This window comes from Typopeltis vanoorti, chromosome 8, assembly GCF_054136105.1.
Source record: "Typopeltis vanoorti isolate ZY-2024b chromosome 8, IOZ_Tvanoo_1.0, whole genome shotgun sequence".
NCBI classification, from domain to species: domain Eukaryota; kingdom Metazoa; phylum Arthropoda; class Arachnida; order Uropygi; family Thelyphonidae; genus Typopeltis; species Typopeltis vanoorti.
In genome coordinates, this window is record NC_143556.1 from 14,548,340 (window position 1) to 14,562,157 (window position 13,818).

At 37.5% G+C, this 13,818-nt stretch overlaps 1 protein-coding gene and 1 pseudogene across 2 annotated transcripts in view; both read right to left on the reverse strand.

Annotated features, from left to right (window-relative positions):
- The window catches only part of sws (patatin like phospholipase domain containing sws), a 945,916-nt gene that overhangs the window by 217,141 nt on the left and 714,957 nt on the right, over nt 1-13,818 (reverse strand). The window lies entirely within an intron of this gene.
- On the reverse strand, nt 7,975-8,058 carry LOC150103750 (U6atac minor spliceosomal RNA; annotated as a pseudogene).

Genomic DNA, 13,818 nt, shown 5'->3' on the forward strand with positions numbered 1-13,818 from the left:
CTGGACTTGATAACATCTACCCTGAATTCATTAAGAACTGTGGACCAAAAACTATTAAATGGTTTACTGCTATGTATAATAATATCCTGGACTCTGGCATGCCTCCATCAATTTTTAAAAGATGTAAAATCATTGCCATCTTAAAATCTGGCAAAGACCCTACAATTATTTCCAACTACCGTACTATCGCCTTGTTAAGCATCTGCCTGAAACTTCTCAAAAGAATGATATACAACAGAATTTCATCAAGTATACACAATAGAACTCCCTAGGAACAGGATGGCTTCAAGTCTAACAGAAGTTGTTGCGATCAACTACTGGCCTTGACAACCTTTATAGAGAATGGTTATGAAAAACAATGGAAACAATAGTGGTATTCGTGGACCTCTCTGCTGCCGGTCCATGTAGGGACCTCTCATAGTGTGGAGAGAGGGTCTTATTTTAGATTCTTAGAAACTATTCCATCACCAAAACTAGCCAACCTAATTAATGAAATACTAGCAGATGGATGAAATACAAGTATCTCTCAATGAATCCAAAAGTAAATTCTTTAAGATTAAAAATGGCCCTCCCTCACTTCGCAGGACCCAAGCCTTAAGCAAATTATGGACAAACACAATTGGAAACAGTTCCTTGCCTATCCACCAAGACATTTCCTTCCATATCTCACGAAGACTGAAATCTAGGCACCCTGCCTGGAGGAGTGCAAATATAAATGAATGACCAGAACTTTGACCTATGCGAGTCATGGGGAAAGTATTGGCTTCAACGTATCCTCCAATTGGTCTCCAATCTTCAAATTCCCATTTCAATCCAACATCTCACCTGGAGGGCTTCGATCTCCCTAGACATGTATGGACCACTTTATGGATCAGAACAGGACAAGGGAGATGTAAGCATCTCGTGCATAAATGAAATTGGTCCGATACTCCAAACTGTGAATGCAGAAGTGGGATACAGACTATCAATCACATTGTGCTTGAGTGCCATATATACTCATTCTCAGATACTAGAGAGGACTTTTTTAAACTGACCCCAGAATCCCTGGAGTGGATCTGGGATTTAAGGATTAAGCTCTGACTCCTGATTCTTAATTTTAATGTTTAATCATTTCAACCTATTGTATCCCTTTTTAATATGATTTTTACAATTGTTTTTAAGCTGTTTTATGTAAAATGTATGTAATATCCTGAGACCTGTACATCATATGCTAAATAAATAATAACTCCGTATTTCAAAGATCGTTATTGCCAAAAGCACAATGATGGTAGGCAATGTATATGATTTCATTAAATTTTTAATTAAAAAATAGTTGCAGTCAAAAAATGCATTCTGATCTAGGCTGCTCCATAACCTAAAAGCTTTATCTCTTTACTCAAGGTTTACAAAATAAGCAATGCGAGCTATATGTTCAGAGACAGCATAAAGTTTCTGATGGGATTTTTTACCATTCTTCAAGTTGTTTTAAAGATGTTGGAGGTGGGAATCTGTTTATTATTCTAGTCTTCAAAACTGACCATAGTGGTGTAATAATGTTCAAATCTGGTGATTATGCTGTTGAGGGAAGATGTTGAAGTTCACCTTCATGTTCTTCAAACCATGACTGTACACAGTCCAAGCTGTGTGAATGGGAGCATTGATGTCTTAGAATACTACACTGTTCTTTAGAGATACTGTTTGGATCTTGGGATGCACTTGATTACCCAAATAATCACTTGCAGTAATTCTGCCACAAAGAGTAATAATTGGACCAACAGAATACCACAATTTGTATTCTGGATTATAGTCTTCCTTGAGTGTTCTCCAAAGAACAGTGTAGTTGTATGATGTATAATCCTCCTGATGTATGAAACAATGTGAAGGTTGACTCATCTAACCATATCATACATTTCCAGTCTTTTACTGTCCTTGTTTGATGGTCGTGACACCATTGTTTATGCATCTGAGCATTCTTTTCGGTAATCAGAGGTTTAGCAATTGCAGCTCTACCATGAATATTGGATTTATGAAGCTCACGTCAAATAGTTATTGTGGCTTTGTTAGCGCCTTTGTAGCACAATTGAAAGAATGACGGTACATTGCGCCCTTCGATTGGAATAGGCCTAAGTTCGATTCTCGTCGCTATGGGAGGAATCTTTATCTGGACAATTTCAATCGAAGGTAAGTTAGCCAATCTCATACGGTGGAAGCGGGTTTTTTTCTTCCGGAAACTCTGGTTTTTCATCCCGCATACAGACAAATCGGCCCTTCAGAACACATGCAATTTACAGACAAAAATACTAGTTGTGGTGGTGGGCGGTAGATGGCGTTGATGGAGATGATTTGTAGTAGAGGTTCGGTGTAGTGGTTGAGACAGTTGTAGGTGTCCTCCCGCAATGAGTCTTCGGACTCCTTGGAGGTATCAGGAATAATAATAATAATAATAATAAACAGGTTCTGCTGTTATTTGTGCCAGTAATTCTGCATTTTTCAAACAAAAACCTTCTCAATGTCGAATGATCTCTTTCTATCATTTTTGATTTTCAATCACCGTTTCTCTTCGATGATGTTCTCTTAGCCTGATTTGTGTATGCTGACATAACCTTAGAATCTGCCAATCTCGATACACCTAATAATCTGACACTTTTTTTTTTGTCACTGATGCTCCAGCTAAATGTGTACCAATGATTTGTCCTCTTTCAAAGTCGAACAAGTCGCCCATTTTCTGATTTTTTTTAACATGAATTATCACTCAGTACAATCACTAATGCACTTGCATGAGAACTACAGTTCTTGTTTTGTTTGTAAACAAAACAAGAACATTCTGTTGCCACCACATTTTTTTTTTTTTTCAATGTAACCAACACAAACAAATTCTATTCTTAAATATTTTATTGTTTCCTTTATTTTGTCCAACCCCCTGTATATAAAAATCATTTTATGGAGCTTTTGTTTATGTGATTTCATCCACAAAGGGCTATTTAATCTATAATACATCACTTTGTTATTATCATCACGGGCAGGCTGAGGTCTAGGTAATCGAGAACCTGATCTAGGCAAAACCAAACGTAACTTTTTCAAGCCTCTTCAGACCCCCAGTAAACAGGAAGACAGTCTCACACCAAGTAATGAAATTCATCTATGATCTAAAGGCATTCATGTTTTTAAGCAGTAGAATAATTTCAGCCCAAGTGGGTTGGAAAGTGAATATGCTAAACTACCCAGCCAACTAATAAGAAAAAAATTTGCTATAATAATGATCCATATGAAGGAGGTTGGGGAGACAAAGGTGTTCAAAGTTACTGGATATCTTAAGCTAACACCATAGCATACAATCCATTTGGCTGCCAGTGCTAATCATGACTAAGTTGGTTTATTTTATTCTTAAATAGAATGAAAATGTGTATTTTCTATTGGGTATTAAAAAAAAAAGGGTCACATTCTTTAAAGACATTTGCATGTTTTAAGAGAAGTTTGCTAAGATAATTCTGTGTTTTATAGTTAGGTATTTTAGTCTTATTATCCATATGGGCTTAAAATCAGCCATTTTTTTTTGTCAAAGAAAGTAATTATGTATAATTACTTTCTTTAATAAAAACATGGAATAAGTCTACTTTTAGTTTTAATGAACATATGCATAGCAAGCAATGTCACCCAAATTATCTTTGTTCAGAGTTCAGCTTGAGGGATTCTGTACAGTGTAGAGCCTCTGAAATGTACTCAAGTCTGATAGTTTAATGCTTATTGGCTGGAAAATATATCCTAGACAGCCTGATAGCATAAAGGTGTGGATAGAGATTTGGTTTCTGCAGAATAACTGGACTTCGTCGAACGTCGACAAACACCACACTGTGGTTGGAACCTCAAATACATCAGCATTTTGGTCTTGGAAAGTGCAATTATTATTATTACCCAAGACCTCATGGAGTCAAAGACTCATCTGGGAGGTCCTTTTATCATACACACACATCTCATCATACCGTGTCTTAAACACACTCAAACTCCTTGCAGACACCACAATCTCAGGCAAGGCATTCCAATCATTCACAACTCTGCACGAAAAAAACCTGCTTCTCATTCCCCTGCTCACACCTGCTTTATACAGTTTCCAGGGATGACCTCTGGTTCTCCCCTGATCTCCCACTATTCTCTGTAGAACTTCTCCACCATGGATCTTATAACAACTCCTTACCAACTTGTAGGTCTCTATCATATCTCTCCTCTTCCTTCTCTCCACCAGACTCTGCAAATTACATCTTCTCAATCTTTCCTCATACTCAACATTCCAGAGGTCAGGAACTACCTTAGTCATGCAATTCTACCTTGATTTTTGAGCATCACACAACAGTGTCTTGCATGGTAAGGGATGATTTCAGACAGATGTCAGGTGTAATGTGGCAGAAATGTGGCAGAGGGAAGACAGTGAGTGTGCTGCCTTGGTATCATAATGCAGAGTGAAGGAGAAGAGTAGTGATAATGAATGAAATGATACTAAGAATGTGTAGGAAAAGAGGCTGGGAATATGTGGATGTGTGGAGTACATTTGAGGATAGGAGTAGATTGTATGCAAGAGATGGATTACATTTGAATACAAATGGATGAAGCCCATGGAGAGAGACTTGTTTTCTGAACAAGTAAGTGTGTTATGGCAGGGAAACTGGAATTGTAAAGGCAAAATGTAGAGGAATGGCTTCATGTGAGGATAGTGGTTTTAGAAATGTATACCATATTGTAAAGCCAGATGGAGCATATAGGGAGTAATAATATGCTATATGAATAATGGCAATGCACTAAAGGTTTTTCTGCATACAAATGCCAGGGGTATTAGGGAATGAGTTTGTGGCAATGATAGATAGTCTCTCCAAAGATCGTTCATATCAATGAAACATGGTTAACTAAGGAGAATGTTCTGACAGGAATATTAATTGTAGGGTATGGCATATTTTTTAATCAGGATAGGGAAGGTAGACATGGTAGTGAAGTGTTACTCATGACGAGAGATGAACTGTGCCCTCTCAAGGTATAAAATCAGGGCAGACATGACACTAATGGCTTTTGAGATTATATATGGTCTGAGGTAAATTTATAAGACAACATTTAGTGGGATGCTGCTATAGACTAGGAGATATAGATGGTGATGAGCAGGAAATGTTTAGGTAAATTAGTTTTGCAAGAGTAATCATTATGGGGGTGGGGACTTCAACTATAGCAACATAAACTGGCAGAGGAGGTGGCATGCAGTACTAAAGAAATTGAATTTTTGGATTTATTGAGGGACAATTGTCTCAGGCAGCATGTAGTGGGAGGATCAAGAGTTTGGGACTTGGTTACGGTATCAGAGGATCTGATCATGATTGAGACATCATACTAGCCCGAAATTGGTGAAAGTGACCACATAGTCCTGACTTGGAGCATGTATGGGCTCCAATACATGCTCCAATATGAATGGGCATGTAGAAGTATCAAGGCAGAAGGAATGTATGTGGAATTATAAGGCAACTATCATTGGCTTAGAAACCAGCTTGCAGCAGTGCAATTGTTGAAAGAACGTGAAACAAGAGATCAATAGTGCATGGGAATTACTTAATAAAAAAAACTGTTGATTGACAGCAATCAAACAGTCATCCATTTGACACCAAAGCAATTTTTATTTATTTTATTTATTTTTTTATTATTATATCACACTTCCAGGGAGTCCAAAGACTCATCGAGGAATGGCACCTGCTCTACAACTCTGTCAGGGCCACTAAACAAACCAACTACAACAGGGGTCTTCAACGCATAGCCCAAGGGCCACCTGTGGCCCGCAGACCATTTTGAAAAAATTAACTACTTAACATTAAAATGCGATTAAATAAAAAATAATTTCAATGAATCCCGCTGGCCACTAAGCTATACTGCGGTATTCAGAATTGTAAGATGCTTTCCAGATTCACAAGGAACGCTGTGCATTCGATACTTTACATAAAATCCTATAAAAAAATAAATATTAAACAGACATGCTTCTTCAGCCATCTACCACCACCAAGTGGTACTTAAGTACTAGTATACTAATGTCACAGGTACATGGCTGAAGCAGTAGTTCATTCAAGAGTGCTGTCTAGTGCCTTCCAGATACATCTTGAAGGTTCTCGATACTTCGTTATTTTCATATAAATACAAGAGGATCTCATCCAGAGTCAGATAGTCAGTCATGAACAGTGTGATATTCGTGTATAAGCGCACGCAGATTCGTCTTGTCAGCCATAGCCTATTGTGGTTTTATATTGCCAGGCTTTTTTCATTAGTGCAAGACATATTCAGTGGATAATAACCATTACACAGCCATTTTGGATCAATTTTTGGGTTCACCTTCCATCACTATGGTGTCTATGAGTAAAAAGCATAAATCAAGTAATTCTTGTTGAGTTTTTAATGAAAAGTGGACCAATTTGTACTTTTTTGTGCCAATCGATGATAAGTCAGTGTCAGCATCAAAAGAATACAAGATAAAACGACATTATGAGATAAAGCATGCGTCCAATTTCAATAACCTTTAAGGGCAGCTTCGTGTGGACAAAGTGAACCCAAATTGATCTAAAATGCCCGAGGGAAGAGAGCAAAGCGTGCGTCAACGTAAGTTATGTAATAGCTGAAAAAATTGGTAAAAAATCAAAAGCCTTCTTGGATGGCAGGTTTGTGAAAGAGTGTCTCATTCATGCTGGGAATATTCTGTGCCCAAATAATAAGGAAGTGTTTAAAAAACTGATTTGTCTGGGGTAACTGTAGTACGACGTGTCAAAGAACTTGCCAATGGCATAGAAGGAACTTTAAAAAACGGTCGTCCTAAATTAACATCATATTCACTTGCTTTAGATGTGAAGGATACAGCACAACTGGCTATCTTTCTCCATGGCATCGATCAACAATTCAAAGTGACAGAAGAACTGCTAGCGCTTGTACTTATGAAGGGAACGATGAAAGGCACTGATATTCTTGAAGCTGCCAAGGAAACGCTCCAGCATTTCGATCTCAGCTTAACCAACCTCGAGGGTCTGGTAACTGATGGTGCTCCTGCTATGGTGGGAAAGAATGAAGGGTTTGTTGCACTGCTATGGAAAGAACCGGAACTAGAAGGAAAAGATTTTGTCCATTACCACAGTTTAATCCACCAAGAGAATTTGTGCACGAAAACTATTGGATTTGAGAATGTCATGAAAGTTATTGTGACTGTCGTCAACATTATTAGGGCAAGAGGATTAAATCATCGTCAATTCCAAGAGTTTTTAACCTAAGAGTGTGAAGCGGATCAATGCCCTTGCTTACATTTTACTTTATTTTCAGAACGTCCTCATTTCTGCGGATGCATTCCCTTATCTTCGCCAGCATGCTTTGAAGATGTGCACTTTGTTAGGGAGCACATAATTATGTGAGCAGTTCTTCTCCAGGATGAAGCATGTGAAGTCCAAGACAAGAACTCAGATTATGGACCACTTCTCGAGAATACTCTGCACATAGTGACTTCCAACAGTGATGCCAACATCATCAAGCTGGTCAAGGAAAAACATTGCCAAGTTGCTCATTGACATTGTGAAAAATGAATGTTTTCTTCATTAAATTATATTTTTTCAAGTATTGATTGTATTTACTTATCATGAACCTGACTCCTACCTATGCTCTTAAAGCTGAGTTTGTTTATTTTTATATGATTTTATGTAAAGTATCAAATGAACAGCGTTCCTTAAGAATCTGGAAAGCATCTTACAATTCTAATACCGCAGTATAGTTTAGTGGCACGCGGGCTTCATTGAAATTTTTGATGCAGCCTGCACTGTCTGAAAGGTTAAAGGCCCCTGAACTACAACTAATTGCAACTACACCAAAGCTATCTACTGTCCGCCACCACCACTAGTATTTCCACAGACAATCACAAACATCCATGCCCACAGTGGGATTTGAACCAGCAGCCTTTTGGCTGAAGAGCAGATATGCTAACCACTCGGCCAAGCAGGCTGGCAAAAAAATTCGTTAAGTGCTACGAAGTAAGCAACAGTGCCTTAATGTTATATGTATTAAGCCCAGAGGATGGTCCGTCCTTATATTTGGTGTCAAATGGATGACTAGAGAAATAAAATAGGAATTGAATATGTAAAAAGAGATTATGGAAAGCAAATAAAGAGAAAGAGGTGGATGACAGCTACACAAGGAATATAAGGCTCAGGCTAGGAAGGTGACTAGTATACTAAGGAGAGAAAAATTAGAATACAAACAGACTAGAGCTGCAAACCTAGGAGACTCCAAGGAATTTTTTCGCTATGTGGCCAGTAGGAGGAAAAATTATTGTGGATGGATCACCCTGCTGGATGTAGAAAGACTTGGTATGACCAAGGCAAATGACATAGTTCAGCTATTTAATGATCACTCTATTAGAGAGTACCATCGTGGTAAAGAATGTATTATTTGTAAGGGATGAAGAGTGAAGCATTAGATGTGAACAAAGAGAATGTATTCCGAATACTGAATATACTAGATGGAATTTCGCTACATTTCAATTGGAATATGCTGTGGAACTGGCTATACTACAAGTGCACAATTCCTGGAGAGTGAAAGGAGAGTAAGATAGTGCCACTGCAATAGGTATAGGATGGAATGGAGGTATCAAACTATAAACCAGTTTGTCTTTCTTACTCAATTGTTAAGATTTTGGGGAAATTGGTAAGAACTTGTATACAGGATTTGGACAGATGAGGATATTACTGTTTATGCAGGCCAACATGGATTTACTAAATTAGATTCTTGTTTTAGTAATCAGGTTGCCTTTTATATTATAATAGCAAGAGCAGTGGATGAGGGTAACAAATACACTGTTATTATTTTTTTGGGGGGGGGGGGTTGCAAAGGTATCTGACAGAGTGCCACATGACAAGGTGATCCTTAAGTTACAACATATCAGAGTTACATATCGGGGAGCAGTATAAGGGAGTGGAAAGGTTAAAAGTATAGTTCCCAATGGATTCAGTACTGGGACCATTATACTTCGATCTTTATATCAAAGATATTGTCAATGGAATACAGGATGATATTCAGTTGTTTGCTTTTCAAGATAAGTCGAATAAGCTGGAAAGGTGATCAAATTAATGGGAATACCAGTTTAATGCAACTAAATGTAAGGTTTTGAAATTTGGGATCCACAGATGGGTGGAGTTATAATGGAAGAAGCAAGGGATCTTGGAGTGATTGTAGACAGAAATTTGAAGTTCATACGACATATTGAAACATTATGAAAACAACTTGAAGAATTTGCTGAATACTGAGGATGACATTGACCATGAGAGATAAAAGGGTGATGTTCCGTTGTATAAAGCTTTGACAGACAACATCTGAATTTCTGCGCTAAAATTAGTCACTGGGATTTGATAAACCATCGACTGCTGTAATCCGGTTCCCTTGTTTGTTTCTACACACTGATGATGTGCTGCTATTTTCAGTATAAAATATCTGTAATTTCATTTCATTAAAGGTAATTAATGTGTTTACTGTGTAATTTATTATTTATAATCATGCCACAGGTGCCTTTAAAGATATAAACACAAAAGAAATATAGCTAATTCTATAGTGAAGAATTTATGGAGACAAAAACACCTGTTAGAGTAATTACTTTTCTTATAATAATGAAAATAATGCTCAAACGTTTAACCCTCTGTATCAAGGTCATCATCAAGAAAACATACATATACACAAGGTACAAGCTTCATGACATTACACAAAACTAAGATAAATCTAAATGCATTGTTAATCATTTACCTGTAGGCCTGACCTATGGTGAAAAAAAAATAAATAAAAAATCTACAAATATATAAATTAACAAAATAAAATATACAGATGATGGAAAAAAACAACAACTAAATAAATAAAAATAAAGTTTTATATCAGAATTACATTAAACATTTCTACTATATTCTTATATTAAGGTTTTCTTGTGTTGGGGTTCTGCATCATATTATGCATGCTTTATAGATTGCAGATGGGTCCTTCTGATTCTTGGAATTAGTAATTCATATTTCTGTTTAGATCTGGATGATGTTTCAGCATCTCATAAGCTTTCTTGAACTTTCTTTGAAACCATGTTTTGGTGCAGTATAGGGACTTGGTGTCTTTCCAGTTGATTCTGTGACATGTTTGAAGTGCATGGTTTGGTAGGCTTGTAATTAAATTCCTTCGTGGAATTTAATGTGACATTTGAGTTTGTCTTTTTCTTATTGGGATAGTGCACCCTGTTTACCTATATAGGGTATGTTGCAGGTGCACAGAATTTTGCAAACCTTTGGATGGGCAAGATAGGGAAGGGGATATTTGGATGAGCTGAGTATACTTTTTAATTTTGCAGGAGATTTGAAGGTTGCCTTAATGTTGTATTTATGCAATGCACTATCTATTTTTTTTCTGATATTCTCATAATCCATGGTATGGCTATAGAATTCTTGTAATTTTTTTTTGCTTTTAATAGTATTATTGTAGAAGATCTTGCAAACTTTTTTTTTTTTGATATAGCCATTTTTTTAGAACTGTTTGGCATCATATTCTTTGTTCAGTACCTGCTCATTGAAGCAAATTGTTAGGGCTTCATGTTTGAGGGTGCTAATGATTTCTGGTTTTTGTGTCAGTGGTATGAATTTTTATATATGTATTGGCCTGCGTGTGTAGGTTTGCAGTAGACCGTGAATGAAAGCCTGAGGATAGACGTGTTACCATATGCCTAGAAAAAGAAGACAGTTATTGTTTTCAATCTCAATAGTAAATTGGATATGTTTGTGTTATCTGTTCATGTGGCTTAGCAATGTATTTAATGTTTTGCAGCTGTTTTGCCAAATGGAAAAAATAACATCAACATATATTATTATTACGTGCATCTCCATGGAGTCAGTGGACTCATCGCGGGAGACCCAAACTAGCAAAACAATATCTGTCATATCTCTTCTTGAATTCATTTACAGACGAAGAGCTCACAACTAAGTCAGGCAATAAATTCCACTCACTCACCACTCTCCAGGCAAAAAACCTTGTTCTGACATCCTTGTTAACCACACTCTTCTTTAATTACCAGGGATGACCTCTTGTTCTTCCATCACTATCACACAGCTGAAACATTTCCTCTGCATCAATCCTATAAAAACCTTTCAGTAATTTAAATGTTTCTATCATATCCCCTCTTCTCTGCCTATCAACCAACCTCTGCAATCCACTAGCTCTCAATCTATCAATGTAGGGAGCATTTTTTACATCATTCACCAACTTGGTCACTCTTCTCTGAACCCTCTCCACAGCCTCCTCATCTTCAAGGAATCCAAGTGACCAGACCTGAGCACAGTAATCCAAATGTGGAAGTATCAATGCTTTATAAAGGGGAATAATAATCTATTTATCTCTGGATGTCAGTGTGTTCCTCAACAACCAAGTAATCCTATGTGCAATCCTGGACACCTTAGCAATGTATCCTCTCAACTTCATCTCCCTATCTACCAACACCCCTAAGTCTCTAGCCTCATCCATCTCTTGGAGTACTGTTCCATCAATGTAGTACACAGCTGGTAATCTTTTAATCCCAAAATGCATGACTTTACACTTTTCCACATTGAACTCACATCCATTATCTTTTGCCCATTCCACCAGCTTATTTAAATCATCCTGCAAACTTTCAACATCGGCTTGATTTTTTATTGCACTACCCAACTTTGCATCATCAACAAACAACTGAATATCTCCCTGTACGCCATTTCCTATATCATTTATATACAAATTAAACAACAATGGCCCAAGCACAGAGCCCTGAGGCACACCACTGGTCACCTGCCTCATCCTGGACTCGGCTCCTCCATACACCACCTTCTGGTATTTCTCTCTGAGCCATTCCCCTATCCATATCACCAATTTAGTATCCATTCCCATCTGCTCCAATTTGCATAACGGTGTTTCATGGGGGTATCCTGTCAAAAGCCTTAGCAAAATCCAGAAGTACCACTGTGTAGCCAGTTCCTTTGTCCAACTCAGATGTCATTCTATTATGAAAAGTTAATAGATTGCTAAGCAGGATCTACTTTTAACAAAACCATGTTGGCCTCTATAGAGCATCATATCCTGATCCACCCATTCTTGAATTTTGTCTTTAACCAACATTTCCAATACTTTTATCACTACTCCTGAGATGGTGATTGGTCTGTAATTAACTACTGCAGTTTTAGAGCCACCCTTATGTAAAGGAACCACTTTGCCTAACTTCCACTCCCTAGGGACCATACCAGAGTTCAAACCTAAATTAAATATCCAGGTAAGAGCGGGTTGACAATTCATTTGCACATTCATGCAACACCCGAGCTGATATTCAATCTAAGCCTACAGTAGTGTTTGCATTTAAATTTTGCAATATATTAAATACCTCTGATTTCTTAGCTTTAATTCTCACATTAGTTATTGCTACAGGTACAGAGATATCCTCACTTGGGTGATAGACTTTTGAAAAGTGATCACTCAGTAATTCGACTATTACATCTGATTTTGTCACCTCAATACCATCAGCACCCACTGAAGTTATCCTTCCTTTTACTTGCCACATAGCGGAAGAACTCTTTGGGATTACTCTTGGTCTCTTTGGCTAAGGTCTTCTCATAATCTGATTTAGCTTTTCTTACTATGCTGGTAACCTTCCTAGCTTGAGCCTTGTACTGCTCATTGGTATACTGATCGCCTTTCTCCTTGTAAATTATCCATAACATTTTCTTTTTTTGCAGATCAAGCTTGATACTACTGCTCATCCATCTAACGCCTGTCTTGTTTGACTTCCTGACCACGGGGGGACAATCTGATATTGCTTTGCTCAGATATCTGCTGATTTTATAATATGCACTGCTAACATCTTTCCCCTGCAATATGTTCTGCCATGGGATGGCTGCAAGTTCACTCCAAAGTTTGTTATAATTGCCTAACCTGTAGTTCCATATATACCCCTTCTTAACAGAAAAATCCACAGATTTTGCAACCTCCCAAGTCAATACCACATGATCACTTTCACCAATTGAAGGTAACGAGGACACCTTACTTATGCATATAACCTCTGAACCAATAACCAGGTCCAACACTCTCACACCACGTGTCCCTTCAGTTATGTGCTGTTTCAAGTAATTATCTCATAGAAGATGTATGAACTCCATTTCCTTTTTGCTACGTGATATTTCCTCCTTCCAATTGATATCACCATAATTAAAATCCTCCATAATAATCACTAAACCTGCACTCATTGCACTAATTTGCTGATGCATGAATTCAATATCTCCCCCTGTACTCCCTGGCCTATAGCAGCATCCAACTTTATATTTGGTTGTGTTGGTCACTATTTCACATCAGACTGCCTCAAATGAACTCTCATTCACATGTCTATCATCTTGATATACTACTTTCTTTGGCTGCAACACATCAGCTATCATCAACAGTACTCCTCCCCCTGTTCTATCTTCTCTATCCTCCCTGAAAATACTGTACCCATCACATTCTATTCCAGTGACCACATCTTCTACTGACAGCCAAGTTCACTAATGCCTACAACTTTTGGTGAGATTGCACTGACTAATGCCAAAAATTCTTCTCTCTTATTTAGAATGCTTCTTGCATTGGTATACAAATATTGCAGATTCCCTCTAGATCTTGTACTGGCTTTAGAACTGATATATACATAAGCCACTAATTTTAGTAGTCCCATGCCGATTTTTATCCCCTCTCTTCTGCAATTTATTCTGCCAATAAGGATCAATAAATATACAATCAGTGCTAAAGTTTCTCTCTCTTACACTTAACCTTTTCAATATTAGT